At 50.2% G+C, this 21,596-nt stretch overlaps 1 long non-coding RNA gene across 1 annotated transcript; it reads left to right on the forward strand.

Annotated features, from left to right (window-relative positions):
* The first annotated feature begins 815 nt into the window (after window positions 1–815).
* LOC142475212 (uncharacterized) lies at window positions 816–21,339 on the forward strand. Its single transcript, XR_012790797.1, has 3 exons — window positions 816–858; window positions 13,802–13,999; window positions 21,235–21,339. It is a non-coding gene; the product is annotated as an uncharacterized LOC142475212 (long non-coding RNA).
* The last annotated feature ends 257 nt before the right edge of the window (window positions 21,340–21,596 follow it).

A 21,596-nucleotide genomic window follows, 5' to 3' on the forward strand; every position in this document is an offset into this window, starting at 1 on the left:
GTAATGCGGAGTGTGTGTGTAATGCGGAGTGTGTGTGTAATGCGGAGTGTGTGTGTAATGCGGAGTGTGTGTGTAATGCGGAGTGTGTGTGTAATGCGGAGTGTGTGTGTAATGCGGAGTGTGTGTGTAATGCGGAGTGTGTGTGTAATGCGGAGTGTGTGTGTAATGCGGAGTGTGTGTGTAATGCGGAGTGTGTGTGTAATGCGGAGTGTGTGTGTAATGCGGAGTGTGTGTGTAATGCGGAGTGTGTGTGTAATGCGGAGTGTGTGTGTAATGCGGAGTGTGTGTGTAATGCGGAGTGTGTGTGTAATGCGGAGTGTGTGTGTAATGCGGAGTGTGTGTGTAATGCGGAGTGTGTGTGTAATGCGGAGTGTGTGTGTAATGCGGAGTGTGTGTGTAATGCGGAGTGTGTGTGTAATGCGGAGTGTGTGTGTAATGCGGAGTGTGTGTGTAATGCGGAGTGTGTGTGTAATGCGGAGTGTGTGTGTAATGCGGAGTGTGTGTGTAATGCGGAGTGTGTGTGTAATGCGGAGTGTGTGTGTAATGCGGAGTGTGTGTGTAATGCGGAGTGTGTGTGTAATGCGGTGTGTGTGTGTAATGCGGTGTGTAATGCGGTGTGTGTGTGTAATGCGGTGTGTGTGTGTAATGCTGTGTGTGTGTGTAATGCTGTGTGTGTGTGTGTAATGCTGTGTGTGTGTGTGTAATGCTGTGTGTGTGTGTGTAATGCTGTGTGTGTGTGTGTGTGTGTGTGTGTGTGAGTAAGATGCTGGTCCAGTCAGGGTTGTCCTGGCAACCTTGGAATGTTATCCCTTGAAAGGTGAGGATGCTGATGGGCGGTTAGTCAGGACTCAAACAGAGGTGTGTATACACTGACACAGGTGCGTGGGGTTAGAGACAGGACTCACACAGAGGTGTGTATACACTGACACAGGTGTGTGGGGTTAGAGACAGGACTCACACAGAGGTGTGTATATACACTGACACAGGTGCGTGGGGTTAGAGACAGGACTCACACAGAGGTGTGTATACTCTGACACAGGTGCGTGGGGTTAGAGACAGGACTCACACAGAGGTGTGTATACACTGACACATGTGTGTGGGGTTAGAGGCAGGACTCACACAGAGGTGTGCATACACTGACACAGGTGTGTGGGGTTAGAGACAGGACTCACACAGAGGTGTGTATATACACTGACACAGGTGTGTGGGGTTAGAGACAGGACTCACACAGAGGTGTACAGTATACACTGACACAGGTGCGTGGGTTAGAGACAGGACTCACACAGAGGTGTGTATACACTGACACAGGTGCGTGGGGTTAGAGACAGGACTCACACAGAGGTGTGTATACACTTACACAGGTGTGCGGGGTTAGAGAGAGGACTCACACAGAGGTGTGTATACACTGACACAGGTGTGTGGGGTTAGAGACAGGACTCACACAGAGGTGTGTATACACTGACACAGGTGCGTGGGGTTAGAGACAGGACTCACACAGAGGTGTGTATACACTGACACAGGTGTGTGGGGTTAGAGACAGGACTCACACAGAGGTGTATATATACACTGACACAGGTGTGTGGGGTTAGAGACAGGACTCACAGAGAGGTGTATACACTGACACAGGTGCGTGGGTTAGAGACAGGACTCACACAGAGGTGTGTATACACTTACACAGGTGTGTGGTGTTAGAGACAGGACTCACACAGAGGTGTGTATACACTGACACAGGTGCGTGGGGTTAGAGACAGGACTCACACAGAGGTGTGTATACACTTACACAGGTGTGTGGGGTTAGAGACAGGACTCACACAGGTGTGTATACACTGACACAGGTGTGTGGGGTTAGAGACAGGACTCACACAGGTGTGTATACACTGACACAGATGTGTGTGGTTAGAGACAGGACTCACACAGAGGTGTGTATACACTGACACAGATGTGTGGGGTTAGAGACAGGACTCACAGAGAGGTGTGTATACACTGACACAGGTGCATGGGGTTAGAGACAGGACTCACACAGAGGTGTGTATACACTGACACGTGTGTGGGGTTAGAGGCAGGACTCACACAGAGGTGTGTATACACTGAAACAGGTGCGTGGGGTTAGAGACATGACTCACACAGAGGTGTGTGTATACACTGACACAGGTGTGTGGGGTTAGAGACAGGACTCACACAGAGGTGTATACACTGACACAGGTGCGTGGGGTTAGAGACAGGACTCACACAGAGGTGTGTATACACTGACACAGGTGTGAAGGGTTAGAGACAGGACTCACACAGAGGTGTGTATACACTGACACAGGTGCGTGGGGTTAGAAACAGGACTCACACAGAGGTGTGTGTGGGGTTAGAGACAGGACTCACACAGAGGTGTGTATAAACTGACACAGGTGCATGGGGTTAGAGACAGGACTCACACAGAGGTGTGTATACACTGACACAGGTGTGTAGGGTTAGAGACAGGTCTCACACAGAGGTGTATATACACTGACACAGGTGCGTGGGGTTAGAGACAGGACTCACACAGAGGTGTGTATACACTGACACAGGTGTGAAGGGTTAGAGACAGGACTTACACAGAGGTGTGTGTATACACTGACACAGGTGTGTGGGGTTAGAGACAGGATTCCCAGACAGAGGCCCTGACACAGGTGTGTGGGGTTTAGAATAGATTATTATAAGTGCTACAGTAAGTATTGCCAAGCCTTCCTCCTGCCTCTCCTTGTGAGTATTAGTGAGGGTGCCCTGCCTGCTATCTGGGGGATGTGATTGATATTTGGAGCTGAGGAGTGGGGGGAATAATTTGTAATAGGGTTAAAGTGGCCAATACCCCAATGCTTATAAACCCATTCTGCTGGGTAATTCTGGGGTGCAGTATTCCTGATCTGGGTCCCCCCCAATGTCAGTGAAGTTAATAAGGGGAGGAAGACAGGTACTGCGTGTACCAAGGTGACGTACGAATTCAAGTCATATCAGGAGCAGGTACAAAACTCAGTCCCGTTTCAGGGTCACGGTCTCTTCTTCAGACCACCCATGGGTTCAGATATACAGTACCAAACCGGCATTCACCGGGAAACAGTCAGAGGTGGCGGCCTGGTTTTTCCCTCTCCCTATGGCTGCTAAGTAACCCAATACACAACAATGCATAGCCGTGCAAATTAAATACAGAATAATGCATAATTTCAGGCTGCGTGCTACAGATAAGGAAGTATTTACATTTAACAACTGTTTTAAAGAATGATAAGTCAGGCAAACATATGTATTGTATGTCTTTATTTATATAGCGCCGTTAATGTACATAGCGCTTCACAGTAGTAATACACGTGGTAATCAAAAAAATAACAGAGCATGTACAACAGTAAATACGGTACTGTAAGAAAGAGGAACTCTTGCCTAAAATACCTTATGAGGTTAGGTCCTGCAATTGCCTCTTGATGCCCAATTTCACATAGTTACAGGCATACCCCGCATTAAGGTACACAATGGGACCGGAGCATGTATGTAAAGCGAAAATGTACTTAAAGTGAAGCACTACCTCTTCCCACTTATCGATGCATGTCCTGTACTGCAATCGTCATATACGTGCATAACTGATATAAATAACGCGTGTGTAACACGCTCTATAGTCTCCCCGCTTGCGCACAGCTTTGGTACAGGTAGGGAGCCGGTATTGCTGTTCAGGACGTGCTGACAGGCGCATGCGTGAGCTGCCGTTTGCCTATTGGGCGATATGTCCTTACTCGCGAGTGTACTTAAAGTGAGTGTCCTTAAACCGGGGTTTGCCTATAGCTACAAACTATAGTTACATAGTAGATGAGGTTGAAAAAAGACGTGCGTCCATCAAGTTCAACCTATCCTAACTTTAGACAACAGATAGTTTATCCTATATCTATAATTACTTATTGATCCAGGGGAAGGCAAACAAAAAAAACCCCAGTGACACATTACCCAAGGATACAGTATCTCATAAGGGGGGAAATAAATTAATTCCTGACTCCAAATATTGGCAATCGGATTACTCCCTGGATCACCATCCTTCCCACGTTTACTTATTGGGTATATCCCTGTATACCTTTCCTTTCTAAAAAGTATCTGCCATCACAGTCTCCATGGGTAATGAATCCCACACTGTAACTGCCCTTACTGTAAAGAACCCTTTCCTTTGTTACTGGTGAAATCTCCATTCCTTTGGCCTTAAGGGATGGCCCCTGAGTCCTTAGTACTGCCCGTGGGATGAATAGTTCTTTTGAACGCTCCTTGTATTGTCCCTGAATATATTTGTATATAGTTATCATATCCCCTCTTAGACGTCTCTTTTCTAATGTAAACAAATCTAATTTAGCTAGCCTCTCCTCATAAGTTAGATTGTCCATCCCCTGTGCACAAAAGTACGTACAATTTTAAACCCAATATTAATAAAACATACTTTTACTTCATCCTACGTCTCTGGGTATGGGGAATAGAACAGAAGGATGGACGTTATTTCCTTCTAGCCTTTATTCCCCACACTCTATCTAAGAGGCTTGGACTGGACTCTAAGAGTCTCCTCACAACCTTATCTATGGTTGGAGTGTCCATGATCCCCAATACAGGTTCTGGGCTTCCTGGGCATTAACTGGGTATCCCCCTTAACTTAGGGAACCCTCATAGTTACAGGGACTCTTTGCATTTACCTTTCTGGGCTATGCTGAAGCAGGGAACCCTAGCGGTGAGTCACGCAAGCGTTTTCAACGGGAGGTATTGCCGGGACAATGTGCCTACATGTATCCGAGAATCGGGCATGAGTCCCGGGTACATTTTGATGGGAACCGAATACTCCGGACCCCGACCTCCTAGGCACATTCTGACTACAATTCCTCTGCAAACCCCCCTGTGAAACTCATAGCCCAGTAATCCCTGCTCGCTGGCAGGCCCGGCAAGGGAAAAACACGAAAATTCTTTATTATCGCAAAATACACATGATACATGTACAGTAGTTGGGCTCAAGAGCTGACACTCTTGAACCCTATTATTCGGATCAGAGGTAACCAAAACAGGGCTTGACCTTTTATTAAGAGCCTGGTTACCCCCTCACTGTCACATTACGGTCTTCCATTAATGCCACAGGGGGCTACGGTATCTAGACTGTTGGCCACTGGAGGGCCACGAGGAACAGTGCATTCCGCCGAAGGTTGCACAGTCAGCGAAACACGCTCACGGACTCCCCCACCCTCCCGGGTTTTTAATGATCAATTATTCATTTGTTCTAAGTTTGAATTATTAATGTGTTCATTTTATGGTAGAAGTATGTTACCTTTTCTATTTACTACCCACACATGCCAGCCACACACACACACACACACACACACACACACACACACACACACACACACACACACACACACACACACACACACACACACACACACACACACACACACACACACCACCTATACACACACACCACCTATACACACACACCACCTATACACACACACACACACCACCTATACACACACACACCACCTATACACACACACACACACCACCTATACACACACACCACCTATACACACACACCACCTATACACACACACCACCTATACACACACACCACCTATACACACACACCACCTATACACACAGATACACCACACCACCTACACATACACACATCACATACGTACACCACCTACATACACACACACCACACTATCTACACATACACACCACCTACAGACACACACACCACATACATACACACACACACACACACACACACACACACACACACACACACCCTATACACATACACACACCACTTACATACACACATTACTTACACACATATACCACCTATATACACACATCACCTACACACACACATACACACACACACACACACTGGTGTGGGCCTGGAGTGTGGTGTGAGGGCGTCGGGCCTTCCGTTGCCATGGCTCCTACACATTACAGTGCTATATCTACACGAGAGAGGTGGAATTTTGACAGTTACATGACTCATCACATTTATGCTACAAAGGCTTATGAGTGCACACAACCTGGAGCTGACAATTTATCTCCGCTTGGATCTGCTGCTTGTCGGCGTTACTATTTAGTACTATATCTATGTTTATCTTTGATTTAATGCTCAAGTGGTAATTGCACGTACTGTAAATACTTCCTGCTGTTAAACCGTCTGTTTTCCTGCCCGCTCTGTTGTCACGGGAGAGCAGGTTATTTACACCTTTTTACCAGGAGAGCAGGTTATTTACACCTTTTTACCAGGAGAGCAGGTTATTTACACCTTTTTACCAGGATCATTCATTGAGCAAAACAAGATAATGAAATAAATTGTAGTTTATTCACAGGAATAAGCACACACACAGTGAAACACAAAATACAGACAAAAAGGACACCTACTGGGGGTCGAAAACAAGACTGTTCTAGGTGCAGGGAACCCTAAATAAGAATGTCATCCTGACCAGGACTTAGACCGAAATCCTCTGGTTCCCAAATCGGTGTGAAGTCCCACTCGCCACCGCTCCCTTCTCTCCTGAGAACTTGGACTCTTTTTGACCAGGGGATAGTACTAAAACGTCCTGGAACTAAAAATCGGCTTGCAATCCCAGCTGCGACTGCTACGTTCCATTATTAGAACTTAGGGCCTCATGCAGTAAGCAGCGGAAAAATGCATTAGCCAGTTTAGCAATTAGCCATGTTTTTGGCGTGTTAAACTGGCTGTATGCAGTAAGGGGCGAATCCCTGGCGAATGAATTAGCCACCACCATTTGATGAAATGGCTAGTAATCGGTGGCGAGACGGCTGCCTGGCGAGAAACTGCCGAGAAGCCGTCCCCTGCCGAGTTGTGTTTGCGGCAGAGAGAGATCCGCTGCTCTCACGGCGCAAACATCAGCACAATAAAAATTATTTTTAAAACCATTTTTATTCATAGTGTAGATGTGCAGGGGGTCTCCGGAGCTGAACCGCATTGGTTTCAGGTCCGGGGACCCCCTGCGTCCCGAGATACAGGCCCCTTTATGAGGTGCTGGTATCCCTCTGCATTTAAAGGTCCCGATCACGTGACCGCGGAATGAAAACAAAGCAGAGGGATACCGGCACCCCATAAAGGGGCCTGTATCTCGGGAAGCAGGGGGTCCCCGGACCTAAAACCAAAGCGGGTCAGCTCCGGAGACCCTCTGCACATCTACACTATGACTAAAACACCCATATCAATAAAGACTCGTTCCTTACCTTTGCAGCTATCTGCTATGGTAACGAAGCAGCATGAATATTTTTTTAATAATACTGTACAGTGAGCAGGGGGTCCCCCGAGCTGAACCGCATTGCTTTGTGGACCAGGGACCCCCTGCTTCCCGAGTTACAGGCCCCGGTATGAGTGATCGGGTGGGCAGTGTCGCCGCCATGTTTATAGCGTCCCATACGCTACGTGCCCGCGATAAACATGGCGTCGACACTGTAACCGATGCCCTAAACCGGGGCCTGTAACTCAGGAAGCAGGGGGTCTCTGAGCCACAAATCAATGCGGTTCAGCTCAGGGGACCCCCTGTTCCCGCGCAATATTATTAAAATACATTAATGCTGCTTCATTACCATAGCGTATAGCCGCTAAGGCAATGAAGGGGTTAACGCATAATAGCATGTTTATTGGGGACAAATGCCCCCAATAAACATAGCAGCAATACACAACATACAATACAGTAATGGGCAACATTACTATTATCCACAAATGGATAATAGTGCCGTTGTCCATTTAAAATACATATGGAACAATAATGACATTAAATACATATAGCACTCACCCATGTCCGGCTGCCACGATGAAGGCCATCCTCATCTTCATCCTGCCCATGCCCCATCCACTTCTGCAAAACAGACACAAGAATGAAAACATCCAATGTAATGTCCCCTAACCCCTTAATCACCATAGCGGTTATTAACCGCTACAGTCATTAAGGGGTTAACCCACCATCACCCACATACCCTCCCCCACTAACCCACCCCACTCCATGAGGCCTAACCACCCTCACCCAATACCCACAAGGGAGTCCTACCACATACCTTGGGGCCAATACCCCCTCCCCCCAGCACATACAGTACAATAATGTGCCACATAACTATTATCCACATAGGGATAATACATTATTTGGCCATTATTATACACATTAACTAGCATAGTAAAATAAAGAAAATTCTACTAACCTCTTCAATAAGAAGGCCCCATTGCCATCATCATGATTGTGTTCCGTTGCCAAAATAATACATAGCCAATACATTGCAATGACATTCACATATCATCATCACCTTATAGAATACTAACCGCAAAGGTAATGAAGGGGTTAAGCCATCCTGGCCACATACCCACCCTTCACACATTCCTTTGTACAGTGGCTTCATCATGAAAAAATACAATAGAAACAAAATATATATATATATACACAGTGTTCGACAAACCTATACATTTGCACGCCCCGGGCGAGTGGATTTAACATCGTGGCAAGCTCCTATTGGCCCAGGCATCACACGTTTGGTACTAGGTGGCGAGTAGATTTTTTTGTTGGGCGAGTAGATTTTTTTGTTGGGCGAGTAGATTTTTTGGTGATTTGTCGACCACTGTATATACACATATATATATACACACATGATGAACCAATATACAAATAAATGTCTCCGGGTTAACAAAAACATGCTCCAATAAAAATACCACTTATCCATAACATCCTCAATGAAATACAATGCTATTTCCTAAACAAATCAAATGTAGTAATTCAATCGAAAGCATCAAATGCCAATCCAAAGCCTCAAATGCCACTTAAAACATTGCATTTACATTGTATACATGCTGCATAAAATGTAAGCTACATGTAGACGTTGCAAATCAATGTTAACAATACAATATTCCAAATAAAATAGCATTACACCAAAAGAACTATACAATGTAATCCAATAAAGTCACCATCAATCAATTAACATACATGAATTACACCCCAAAACAATTAAAATAGCATCCATACCAATTACACAATTAACTATAGCAACCGTTACAGAGAACAAGTTACCATCATACAAAATAGGACACCAACAATTACAATATACTAAAGCAAGCCTCACCATAACCTAAAGTACAGCATAGAAGCCCAAAAATTACATCTATCTAATTATAAAATACATTTAACACACATCTATGCATAGCAGCATAGCCAAAATCATTTACAATACTGCAAATCAAGCTTTTACAACACTATCATTTCTTACCCTGTATGTATATATCTCTCTAGACATACATACAGTGGCAAGAAATGATTTACAATAAAAAAAATAAACACATGAAAAAAGCAAAAAAAACCACAGTTGCATTAAATACATTTCTTTAGTTCACTTACCATTACTTGACCCACTCACCGACTCCCGTTGATCAGCTTACTCACGAACCAATCCACGAACAGGAACCCATAAAATAATAAATCAGAAAATAATAAACATTAAAATAATAAAACACGACAATCCAGGGGTCTTCTAGTTGTAATCCATCTTCATCTGTATTCTTCAATCTTCTTCCAGGGTCTTCTTCCCGTCTGCTGCCACGCCCTGGTCTTCTTTCTTCTCCGGAGATCCTTCAAAATGAGACGACATAGGCTTTTAAAGGCCTATGACGTCACATTTTCGTCATATGGTTCCCACGGCCCTGATTGGGCCGTGAAAACCATGTGTTTTGGCCGATGCAAAAAAAAAAAATGATGACGTCAATTAAAGGCAATGAAAGCACAGCCAATCAGAATGGCTTTGCTTCAATTGCCTTTAAGATGACGTCATGAAAAGACACATGGCCGGCCTCATATGGTACGGCAGCCAATCAGAGCGTGGGAACTCCATCCCAACTCTGATTGGCTCTAGTAGACCATGTGACAGAGGCTTGGGGAAGAACGGATATGACGTCATTGAAAGCCTGTCACATGGTACTAGAACCAGAGTAGGCACATTCTGACAACAATTTCTTCGCAAACCCCCCCCTTTGAAACTCACGCCCCAGCAATCCCTGCTCGCTGGCACACCTGGAAAGGTAACAAAACCAAAAATGTATTACCGCATATTACAGGTTATGCATATACAGTTACTGGGCTCAAGAGCTGACGCTCTTGAACCCTTATACTTGGATCAGAGGTAACCAAAACAGGGATAGTCCTTTATTAAGAGCGTGGTTACCCCCTCACCGTCACATCTGTATGTAAGCTTTTCCGTCCTGAGGCTATGCATGAACTTGTTTAGTAACCGTTCGGCGAGGAAGCTTTTCGCTTTTGTAACTGCAGAACATTTTTATTAAGTGACAAGACAAAAGATGTGAATATACATGACCCGTGGGTGCCCCACCTTTCCTCCCCCCCTCTTCCCCCAATAACGGACTGTGACAGTGAAGGGGTTAACCAGGCTCACAAATAAAGGTTCAGCCCACTCGGTTGCCTCTGCTTCATGTGTTGGGGTCCTAGAGTGTCAGCTCTTGTACCCAGATGTCTTAAATGCATGACTGTGACTGTGTGCAAATGATGCGACATTTAAGACTTGTGTGTGTTTTGCCTTTCCAGGGGTGCTGGGACCGGGAGATTTCTAGGCTGTAAGTTTCAGGGGCGGGGGGGGGGGGGGGGGGGGTCTGGAGAAAGTCTTTACAGAATGTGTCTATGTATCGGGGTTCCGGAGTTATGGGGCACCCCAGGAATTGGATCCAGGAATCGAGTGAGATTCTCAGATACAGCCAAGCACATTGCTCCGGGCAAACTCTGACTCTGAAAACGCTATTACGACTCACCGCCAGGATCCCTGCTGCAGCATCTTCCATGCAGGGTAAAGGGGCATGACGGGGTTAATGTATACCTGAAATCATACACGGGGTCGCTAGTGTAATGATAGGTCCCTATATAAGGAAGGGTGCCCAGATACATGCCCAGATGTCCTGAACCTGGTATAGGGGTTCAGGGGGTGCTCCAGCTATGTGATAAAGCTGAGAGTGATTTCTTGTGTGTAAAAAGTTTATAAGTAATTTCTAAAGTGTGGCAAGAATGGGGCTAGTGAGTGTAAGCAGTATATCCCCTCACACCATCCCTGACACCAGAATAGGGACTTACACATTTTATCACACAAGATACAGCAGGACACAGTATATTTTATTAAAGGGTTTTATTTAATAGGTATATGTACTGATAACATATGAATGAACTGTGGGATTTCCAAGTCATGGATTCCGAGGGACCCGGTGGCGACCAAGCTTGGTGCCTCTGTGTCTGTGCGAAGTCCGGACTTGAAAGCCTCAGGGATGCCAAGGTGTTAGAACAGGAGGGGTTACAAAAAAAGACAGAGTGAAACAGCGCTACAGATAATAAATGATACACTTAATGTAGTGAATGAACACTGGCAGCCAGGTAACTACTGACCGTACAGTCAGTCAGAGAACATGGGAAAAAAGAGGATACCGGCGCCACAATGAATAAATAATGGAAAGTCCAAACCATAGAGTGTATAGTCCAAATGGAGTCCTAAAACAACTGGGGATGAAGGAACCTCACATCAACGGAGTGCAATATGTGGGAAAAAGAAAAAAACTAATTATGGTGCAGTATGCCAATCACTGATAGCTAAAATAATGACAGACTAACAACACAAGACAAACAAGACAAACAAACGAAAACACACTAGCAAGGCTGAAGAATAAAACAAAGCTAATTTATTAATACTGGATACTAGGAGGGTTATAGATATAACACGCATCCGGAGGGGTTACTGCAGTTCTGCTTGAGTACCCGCATCCTGGGCTAACACAGGGCTATCCGGCCACCATTTGCCAGTGCCCAGACTCTGTGGAGCCTGGGCAGTGTGTGGGCTCAGCATGTAAAGAGGCAGAGGTGCCAGGTTGGCGCATGCCCCTTGGGAGACTGAGAAAAGGTGCCCGCCCGGCTTTACAATACCGGCAAAACGGTGATTGGCTGGCAGGAGAATTCCCACGCTCTGATAGGCTGTAGTGGTTTGTGAATGGGACACTGAAACCCATAAGAAACCTTGCAACCAATCAGGAGCGCAGATTCTAAGCGCCAAACCAACAGCGGCAAATTCAAAGATGCTCTGTGCTAAATAGACGTGAGCCGGCTTCAAAGATTTTGACTCAAGAATTCTTCTAAGTCCCACTTCTGAAAAACGTAGTGGTCGCGTCTGGCATTGCACGCCGAAATCAGTTCCAGGACATTCGTGAGTACCTCCCGGTCATTGGAAAGGTCTCCTACAGAGGTCATTTTTGTGAATTTCGTTTAGAGGATAGATTTATTCGTTAGCCCCATTCCCAGTAAGTGTGTTAACGCTGTAAATTGTGTTACATTGTGTGTACGTCTTTTCCGTAAATAAATTACAATTTATTTTACCTCCTTGCTTTGCTCAATCAATGATCCCGGTATAAAAAGGAGGTGATAAAACCTGGTCTCCCGTGACAGATTTTCCCAGCTTCAAAACTAAGCCGGTTCCTCTGCTATTCGTGACAGAGCAACATTGAAAAGCCCGCCCTAGATTCATCGACACAAGTCACCAGATTGACTGGTTCTCTGAGGTCGGCCTCCTATTTAAATACACTCTGCTGTTCTATCTCCAGCATGGAGGAAGGAGGAGAGACCAATCAGAGCGTGGAAATGCCTTTCCACGAACCAATAGGAATAGGGGCTCGTCCTTTGGCTGACGTCAGAGGAGGGGGCGTGCCAAGCTGGCTCGGCATACACCGTGGGCGGGATATACCCCCTCTGCTGGTAACAGGAGGGCTGAGGCGTCCACTGGTGGTAGTGGGGACACAGGGCCGGGCTTCTGGGGTTCATACCCCACATATCTCCTTAGCAGTGCAGCGCCTCCATCTGCTGTAGGCTCCAGGAGCTGAAGGTGATCTCCCACGGTATAACTTATTACCATATTATTATTCAGCGAAGTCGATTGGACGGCGCTTCACTTAACAGATGGACAATGACCCAAAACATACTGCAAAAGCAACCCATCTGTAAAACACGGTGGAGGCAGTGTGATGCATGGGCATGCATGGCTTTTAATGGCACTGGGTCAGTAGTGTTTTTTGATGATGTGACAGAAGACAGAAGCAGCCGGATGAATTCTGAAGTGTATAGGGATATATTGTCTGCTCAGATTCAGTCAAATTCTGCAAAGATGATTGGACAATGATCCAAAACATACTGCAAAAGCAACCCAGGAGTTTTTTAAGGCAAAGAAGTGGAATATTCTGCAATGGCCGAGTCAATCCCCTGACCTCAACCCGATCGAGCATGCATTTCACTTGCTGAAGACAAAACTTAAGGCAGAAAGACACACGAACAACCAACAACTGAAGACAGCTGCAGTAAAGGCCTGGCAAAGCATCACAAAGGAGGAAACCCAGCGTTTGGTGATGTCCATGCGTTCCAGACTTCAAGCAGTCATTGCTGCAAAGGATTCTCGACAAAGTATTAAAAATGAACATTTTATATATGATTGTGTTAATTTGTCCAATTACATTTGAGCCCCTGAAATAAGGGGACTGTGTAGGAAAATGGTTGCAATTCCTAAACGTTTCATACGATATTTTTGTTCAACCCCTGGAATTAAAGCTGAACGTCTGCTCTTCTATTGCATCTCGGTTGTTTCATTTCAAATCCATTGTGGTGGCGTACAGAGCCAAAATGATGAAAATTGTGTCAGTGTCCAATTATTTCCGGACCTAACTGTATCCAATAGTAAGTAACATAATACCTCCTCCATCCTCATGTGTTTCTCACGGACCCCACAGGTCAAATCAGATTGTGGGGGTGATATACAGAAGAGAGCAAAGCCATACAGAGAGGCCGCTTGCAGACAGTGACGGAGTGCTACGGAAAGTAAGAGACAGCGCTTACAGTGAGTGAGACTGAGGAACAAAGAAACACAGAAAGAGAGAAAATGAAGACGATACCAATTGTACTTTTCCTCCTTCTGAGCTGTCAGATGGGTAAGAAAATCTGCAGTGTGTGTGAGGGGGGGAGGCTGGCACTGCCGCTGCCCGCGCTGTACCTGTGCTGTGTATACATGGTGTAGTAGTGTGTGTGTGAGGGGGAGGCTGGCACTGCCCGCGCTGTACCTGTGCTGTGTATACATGGTGTAGTAGTGTGTGTGAGGGAGAGGCTGGCACTGCCGCTGCCCGTGCTGTACCTGTGCTGTGTATACATGGTGTAGTAGTGTGTGTGAGGGGGGGAGGCTGGCACTGCCGCTGCCCGCGCTGTACCTGTGCTGTGTATACATGGTGTAGTAGTGTGTGTGAGGGGGAGGCTGGCACTGCCGCTGCCCGTGCTGTACCTGTGCTGTGTATACATGGTGTAGTAGTGTGTGTGAGGGGGGGAGGCTGGCACTGCCGCTGCCCACGCTGTACCTGTGCTGTGTATACATGGTGTAGTAGTGTGTGTGAGGGGGAGGCTGGCACTGCCGCAGCCCGCGCTGTACCTGTGCTGTGTATACATGGTGTAGTAGTGTGTGTGAGGGGGAGGCTGGCACTGCCGCTGCCCGCGCTGTACCTGTGCTGTGTATTCATGGTGTAGTAGTGTGTGTGTGAGGGGGAGGCTGGCACTGCCCGTGCTGTACCTGTGCTGTGTATACATGGTGTAGGAGTGTGTGTGAGGGGGAGGCTGGCACTGCCCGCGCTGTACCTGTCCTGTGTATACATGGTGTAGTAGTGTGTGTGAGGGGGAGGCTGCCGCTGCCCGCGCTGTACCTGTGCTGTGTATACATGGTGTAGTAGTGTGTGTGTGAGGGGGAGGCTGGCACTGCCCGTGCTGTACCTGTGCTGTGTATACATGGTGTAGGAGTGTGTGTGAGGGGGAGGCTGGCACTGACGCAGCCCGCGCTGTACCTGTGCTGTGTATACATGGTCTAGTAGTGTGTGTGAGGGGAGGCTGGCACTGCCGCTGCCCGCGCTGTACCTGTGCTGTGTATACATGGTGTAGTAGTGTGTGTGAGGGGGAGGCTGGCACTGCCGCTGCCCGCGCTGTACCTGTGCTGTGTATTCATGGTGTAGTAGTGTGTGTGTGAGGGGGAGGCTGGCACTGCCCGTGCTGTACCTGTGCTGTGTATACATGGTGTAGGAGTGTGTGTGAGGGGGAGGCTGGCACTGCCCGCGCTGTACCTGTCCTGTGTATACATGGTGTAGTAGTGTGTGTGAGGGGGAGGCTGCCGCTGCCCGCGCTGTACCTGTGCTGTGTATACATGGTGTAGTAGTGTGTGTGTGAGGGGGAGGCTGGCACTGCCCGTGCTGTACCTGTGCTGTGTATACATGGTGTAGGAGTGTGTGTGAGGGGGAGGCTGGCACTGCCTGCGCTGTACCTGTGCTGTGTATACATGGTGTAGTAGTGTGTGAGGGGGAGGCTGGCACTGCTGCTGCCTGCGCTGTACCTGTGCTGTGTATACATGGTGTAGTAGTGTGTGTGAGGGGGAGGCTGGCACTGCCCGTGCTGTACCTGTGCTGTGTATACATGGTGTAGTAGTGTGTGTGAGGGGGAGGCTGGCACTGCCCGTGCTGTACCTGTGCTGTGTATACATGGTGTAGTAGTGTGTGTGAGGGAGAGGCTGGCACTGCCCGTGCTGTACCTGTGCTGTGTATACATGGTGTAGTAGTGTGTGAGGGGGAGGCTGCTGCTGCCCGCGCAGTACCTGTGCTGTGTATACATGGTGTAGTAGTGTGTGTGAGGGGGAGGCTGGCACTGCCGCTGCCCGCGTTGTACCTGTGCTGTGTATACATGGTGTAGTAGTGTGTGTGAGGGGGAGGCTGCCGCTGCCCGCGCTGTACCTGTGCTGTGTATACATGGTGTAGTAGTGTGTGTGAGGGGGAGGCTGGCACTGCCGCTGCCCGCGCTGTACCTGTGCTGTGTATACATGGTGTAGTAATGTGTGTGAGGGGGAGGCTGGCACTGCCGCTGCCCGCGCTGTACCTGTGCTGTGTATACATGGTGTAGAAGTGTGTGTGAGGGGGAGGCTGGCACTGCCGCAGCCCGCGCTGTACCTGTGCTGTGTATACATGGTGTAGTAGTGTGTGTGAGGGAGATCCTGGCACTGCCGCTGCCCGCGCTGTACCTGTGCTGTGTATACATGGTGTAGTAATGTGTGTGAGGGGGAGGCTGCTGCTGCCCGCGCTGTACCTGTGCTGTGTATACATGGTGTAGTAGTGTGTGTGAGGGGGAGGCTGGCACTGCCGCTGCCCGCGCTGTACCTGTGCTGTGTATACATGGTCTAGGAGTGTGTGTGAGGGGGAGGCTGCCGCTGCCCGCGCTGTACCTGTGCTGTGTATACACGGTGTAGTAGTGTGTGAGGGGGAGGCTGCCGCTGCTGTACCTGTGCTGTGTATACATGGTGTAGTAGTGTGTGTGAGGGGGAGGCTGCCGCTGCTGTACCTGTGCTGTGTATACATGGTGTAGTAGTGTGTGTGAGGGGGAGGCTGCCGCTGCCCGCGCTGTACCTGTGCTGTGTATACATGGTGTAGTAGTGTGTGTGAGGGGGAGGCTGCCGCTGCCCGCGCTGTACCTGTGCTGTGTATACATGGTGTAGTAGTGTGTGTGAGGGAGAGGCTGGCACTGCCGCTGCCCGCGCTGTACCTGTGCTGTGTATACATGGTGTAGTAGTGTGTGTGAGGGGGAGGCTGGCACTGCCGCTGCCCGCGCTGTACCTGTGCTGTGTATACATGGTGTAGTAATGTGTGTGAGGGGGAGGCTGGCACTGCTGCTGCCCGCGCTGTACCTGTGCTGTGTATACATGGTGTAGAAGTGTGTGTGAGGGGAGGCTGGCACTGCCGCTGCCCGCGCTGTACCTGTGCTGTGTATACATGGTGTAGTAGTGTGTGTGAGGGAGATCCTGGCACTGCCGCTGCCCGCGCTGTACCTGTGCTGTGTATACATGGTGTAGTAATGTGTGTGAGGGGGAGGCTGGCACTGCTGCTGCCCGCGCTGTACCTGTGCTGTGTATACATGGTGTAGTAGTGTGTGTGAGGGGAGGCTGGCACTGCCGCTGCCCGCGCTGTACCTGTGCTGTGTATACATGGTGTAGGAGTGTGTGTGAGGGGGAGGCTGGCACTGACGCAGCCCGCGCTGTACCTGTGCTGTGTATACATGGTGTAGTAGTGTGTGTGAGGGGAGGCTGGCACTGCCGCTGCCCGCGCTGTACCTGTGCTGTGTATACATGGTGTAGTAGTGTGTGTGAGGGGGAGGCTGGCACTGCTGCTGCCCGCGCTGTACCTGTGCTGTGTATACATGGTGTAGAAGTGTGTGTGAGGGGGAGGCTGGCACTGCCGCTGCCCGCGCTGTACCTGTGCTGTGTATACATGGTGTAGTAGTGTGTGTGAGGGGGAGGCTGGCACTGCCGCAGCCCGCGCTGTACCTGTGCTGTGTATACATGGTGTAGAAGTGTGTGTGAGGGTGAGGCTGGCACTGCCGCTGCCCGCGCTGTACCTGTGCTGTGTATACATGGTGTAGTAGTGTGTGTGAGGGGGAGGCTGGCACTGCCGCAGCCCGCGCTGTACCTGTGCTGTGTATACATGGTGTAGTAGTGTGTGTGAGGGGGAGGCTGGCACTGCCGCTGCCCGCGCTGTACCTGTGCTGTGTATACATGGTGTAGTAGTGTGTGTGAGGGAGAGGCTGGCACTGCCGCAGCCCGCGCTGTACCTGTGCTGTGTATACATGGTGTAGTAGTGTGTGTGAGGGGGAGGCTGGCACTGCCGCTGCCCGCGCTGTACCTGTGCTGTGTATACATGGTGTAGTAGTGTGTGTGTGAGGGGGAGGCTGGCACTGCCCGTGCTGTACCTGTGCTGTGTATACATGGTGTAGGAGTGTGTGTGAGGGGGAGGCTGGCACTGCCCGCGCTGTACCTGTCCTGTGTATACATGGTGTAGTAGTGTGTGTGAGGGGGAGGCTGCCGCTGCCCGCGCTGTACCTGTGCTGTGTATACATGGTGTAGTAGTGTGTGTGTGAGGGGGAGGCTGGCACTGCCCGTGCTGTACCTGTGCTGTGTATACATGGTGTAGGAGTGTGTGTGAGGGGGAGGCTGGCACTGCCTGCGCTGTACCTGTGCTGTGTATACATGGTGTAGTAGTGTGTGAGGGGGAGGCTGGCACAGCCGCTGCCCGCGCTGTACCTGTGCTGTGTATACATGGTGTAGTAGTGTGTGTGAGGGGGAGGCTGGCACTGCCGCTGCCTGCGCTGTACCTGTGCTGTGTATACATGGTGTAGTAGTGTGTGTGAGGGGGAGGCTGGCACTGCCCGTGCTGTACCTGTGCTGTGTATACATGGTGTAGTAGTGTGTGAGGGGGAGGCTGGCACTGCCCGTGCTGTACCTGTGCTGTGTATACATGGTGTAGTAGTGTGTGTGAGGGAGAGGCTGGCACTGCCCGTGCTGTACCTGTGCTGTGTATACATGGTGTAGTAGTGTGTGAGGGGGAGGCTGCTGCTGCCCGCGCAGTACCTGTGCTGTGTATACATGGTGTAGTAGTGTGTGTGAGGGGGAGGCTGGCACTGCCGCTGCCCGCGTTGTACCTGTGCTGTGTATACATGGTGTAGTAGTGTGTGTGAGGGGGAGGCTGCCGCTGCCCGCGCTGTACCTGTGCTGTGTATACATGGTGTAGTAGTGTGTGTGAGGTGGAGGCTGGCACTGCCGCTGCCCGCGCTGTACCTGTGCTGTGTATACATGGTGTAGTAATGTGTGTGAGGGGGAGGCTGGCACTGCCGCTGCCCGCGCTGTACCTGTGCTGTGTATACATGGTGTAGAAGTGTGTGTGAGGGGGAGGCTGGCACTGCCGCAGCCCGCGCTGTACCTGTGCTGTGTATACATGGTGTAGTAGTGTGTGTGAGGGAGATCCTGGCACTGCCGCTGCCCGCGCTGTACCTGTGCTGTGTATACATGGTGTAGTAATGTGTGTGAGGGGGAGGCTGCTGCTGCCCGCGCTGTACCTGTGCTGTGTATACATGGTGTAGTAGTGTGTGTGAGGGGGAGGCTGGCACTGCCGCTGCCCGCGCTGTACCTGTGCTGTGTATACATGGTGTTGGAGTGTGTGTGAGGGGGAGGCTGCCGCTGCCCGCGCTGTACCTGTGCTGTGTATACACGGTGTAGTAGTGTGTGAGGGGGAGGCTGCCGCTGCTGTACCTGTGCTGTGTATACATGGTGTAGTAGTGTGTGTGAGGGGGAGGCTGCCGCTGCTGTACCTGTGCTGTGTATACATGGTGTAGAAGTGTGTGTGAGGGGGAGGCTGGCACTGCCGCAGCCCGCGCTGTACCTGTGCTGTGTATACATGGTGTAGTAGTGTGTGTGAGGGAGATCCTGGCACTGCCGCTGCCCGCGCTGTACCTGTGCTGTGTATACATGGTGTAGTAATGTGTGTGAGGGGGAGGCTGCTGCTGCCCGCGCTGTACCTGTGCTGTGTATACATGGTGTAGTAGTGTGTGTGAGGGGGAGGCTGGCACTGCCGCTGCCCGCGCTGTACCTGTGCTGTGTATACATGGTGTAGGAGTGTGTGTGAGGGGGAGGCTGCCGCTGCCCGCGCTGTACCTGTGCTGTGTATACATGGTGTAGTAGTGTGTGTGAGGGGGAGGCTGCCGCTGCCCGCGCTGTACCTGTGCTGTGTATACATGGTGTAGCAGTGTGTGTGAGGGAGAGGCTGGCACTGCCGCTGCCCGCGCTGTACCTGTGCTGTGTATACATGGTGTAGTAGTGTGTGTGAGGGGGAGGCTGGCACTGCCGCTGCCCGCGCTGTACCTGTGCTGTGTATACATGGTGTAGTAATTTGTGTGAGGGGGAGGCTGGCACTGCTGCTGCCCGCGCTGTACCTGTGCTGTGTATACATGGTGTAGAAGTGTGTGTGAGGGGGAGGCTGGCACTGCCGCAGCCCGCACTGTACCTGTGCTGTGTATACATGGTGTAGTAGTGTGTGTGAGGGAGATCCTGGCACTGCCGCTGCCCGCGCTGTACCTGTGCTGTGTATACATGGTGTAGTAGTGTGTGTGAGGGGAGGCTGGCACTGCCGCTGCCCGCGCTGTACCTGTGCTGTGTATACATGGTGTAGTAGTGTGTGTGAGGGAGATCCTGGCACTGCCGCTGCCCGCGCTGTACCTGTGCTGTGTATACATGGTGTAGTAATGTGTGTGAGGGGGAGGCTGGCACTGCTGCTGCCCGCGCTGTACCTGTGCTGTGTATACATGGTGTAGTAGTGTGTGTGAGGGGAGGCTGGCACTGCCGCTGACCGCGCTGTACCTGTGCTGTGTATACATGGTGTAGGAGTGTGTGTGAGGGGGAGGCTGGCACTGACGCAGCCCGCGCTGTACCTGTGCTGTGTATACATGGTGTAGTAGTGTGTGTGAGGGGAGGCTGGCACTGCCGCTGCCCGCGCTGTACCTGTGCTGTGTATACATGGTGTAGTAGTGTGTGTGAGGGGGAGGCTGGCACTGCTGCTGCCCGCGCTGTACCTGTGCTGTGTATACATGGTGTAGAAGTGTGTGTGAGGGGGAGGCTGGCACTGCCGCTGCCCGCGCTGTACCTGTGCTGTGTATACATGGTGTAGTAGTGTGTGTGAGGGGGAGGCTGGCACTGCCCGCGCTGTACCTGTGCTGTGTATACATGGTGTAATAGTGTGTGAGAGGAGGCTGGCACTGCCGCAGCCCGCGCTGTACCTGTGCTGTGTATACATGGTGTAGTAGTGTGTGTGAGGGGGAGGCTGGCACTGCCGCAGCCCGCGCTGTACCTGTGCTGTGTATACATGGTGTAGAAGTGTGTGTGAGGGGAGGCTGGCACTGCCGCTGCCCACGCTGTACCTGTGCTGTGTATACATGGTGTAGTAGTGTGTGTGAGGGGAGGCTGGCACTGCCGCTGCCCGCGCTGTTCCTGTGCTGTGTATACATGGTGTAGTAGTGTGTGTGAGGGGGAGGCTGCCGCTGCCCGCGCTGTACCTGTGCTGTGTATACGTGGTGTAGTAGTGTGTGTGAGGGGGAGGCTGGCACTGCCGCTGCCTGTGCTGTACCTGTGCTGTGTATAAATGGTGTAGTAGTGTGTGTGAGGGGGAGGCTGCCGCTGCCCGCGCTGTACCTGTGCTGTGTATACGTGGTGTAGTAGTGTGTGTGAGGGGGAGGCTGGCACTGCCACTGCCTGCTCTGTACCTGTGCTGTACCTGTGCTGTGTATACATGGTGCTGTACCTGTGCTGTACCTGTGCTGTCTCTTACAGGATATACTCTGAGGTGCTATACCTGTATTGGTGACTGTAAAATGTACAGAGCTTGGACCTGTGTTTCGGACCAGGACAGGTGTATAACAAATTTAACAACATTTCGTGAGTTACACCATTCCCCCTCTCTCTCATCCCCTCTCTATCTCCCTCTCTCTCCTCTCTTCTCGCTCTCCCTCTCTCCCCTTTCTCTCTACCCGCCTCTCTATATCCCCTCTCTCTCTACCCCCTCCGACCCCTTCTCTCTCCCCTTCTGCCTCCCCCTCTCTCTATCCCCCCTCTCCCCCTCTCTCACTATATCCCACCTCTCTCTCTACCCTCACTCTCCCCCACCATCTCCCCTTCCCCTCTCCTCCCTTTCT

Source organism: Ascaphus truei, unplaced genomic scaffold (genome assembly GCF_040206685.1).
Source record: "Ascaphus truei isolate aAscTru1 unplaced genomic scaffold, aAscTru1.hap1 HAP1_SCAFFOLD_1109, whole genome shotgun sequence".
Lineage (NCBI taxonomy): Eukaryota > Metazoa > Chordata > Amphibia > Anura > Ascaphidae > Ascaphus > Ascaphus truei.